We start from the raw sequence: 1,241 nt of genomic DNA, 5'->3' as shown, positions 1-1,241 counted from the left end.
GTGCAGCGAACGTCACAGTGAACCCCTCAACATCAGCCCAGCATCACGTGTCTCACTCGTTCACTTTTTGATTTGACATACGAGTAATTTGAGTTACAAACTCTGTCACGGAACGAATTAAACTTGTAAGTCAAGGCCCCACTGTATATTATTGATTACTGGTTTGTTTTAGGCATTTAAGTCTAACAAACAGTTGGCATATGGGCAGTCACTTTGGTAATAATAGAATGCTAGTGATGATCACTTGATGGACATTTATTACATGCCTGTTTTGTTTTTGTTTCCCCCTCTGGATACCTAATGTGTGTGTATTACTTTTTTGGTGAACTTTTCTCTTGAAAGATTTGGCTGTGCTATTCAGGGCTTTTTATTATTATGCTTTTCTTCTAAGTTTAAGTATTAGCTGGCTATTGCTACCAGAAAATACCATATGAAAGCTAAAATTTACTGTTGAAAAATCAGCTAATTTAGGTAATTCAAATATTTTTAGAAAAACATCTGGATAATTTATTGGCCCACTTAGTATTGTGTAGACACCTTTCACAATTCCCATTGCATAGGTTTTCATTGTGGAGTAGTCAGCTTGATTCACTTTAATATGCTTTGCATGTAAAATAATAAATACTCAATAAAAAAAGTAAATTTTCATTTATTTTTAACATTGGTTATTTCCTTACTGTACTGTCAGTAAATCCTGACCATGAATATTACTTTTGAAAGTAAATGCTAATATTCTAATTAACTTATGTGCCTCTTACTGAAACAGTATGCAATACATTAGAATTTTTTTTTGTCTTTTTTTTTAATTTTATTTTTTATTACAAAGGGTATTACATATGTGTCCCTTTTTTTCCCCGCCCTAGACAGTCCCCTAGCCTCCCCTATTCCCCAGTGTCTTATGTCCATTGGTTATGCTTATATGCATGCATACAAGTCCTTTGGTTGATCTTACATTAGAATTTTTATTTAGTATGTTATAGAAGGTAAAATTTTCTAAAAACAAAAATATAGTTTGGATAAGATCTGACTACATTAATGGTGAGGCTCCTTGAATAACTGAAGACGTGTACACATGTTCAAGCTGACTGAACATTTTAATTATCTTTGTATTTTAAAACTACATGAGTAATTTCTTAATTCAGATAAGAACTGTTATCAACTACATCTGCTGGGTGTTCAAAGAATCTCAGGTCCTTCATAGTTTGAAAAAGATAAATAGAGGTCTGAGAATGTAAAAATCT

The sequence above is a fragment of the Myotis davidii genome, unplaced genomic scaffold (assembly GCF_000327345.1).
Source record: "Myotis davidii unplaced genomic scaffold, ASM32734v1 scaffold26, whole genome shotgun sequence".
Classification (NCBI taxonomy): Eukaryota; Metazoa; Chordata; class Mammalia; order Chiroptera; family Vespertilionidae; genus Myotis; species Myotis davidii.
This window is presented reverse-complemented; position numbering follows the sequence as displayed.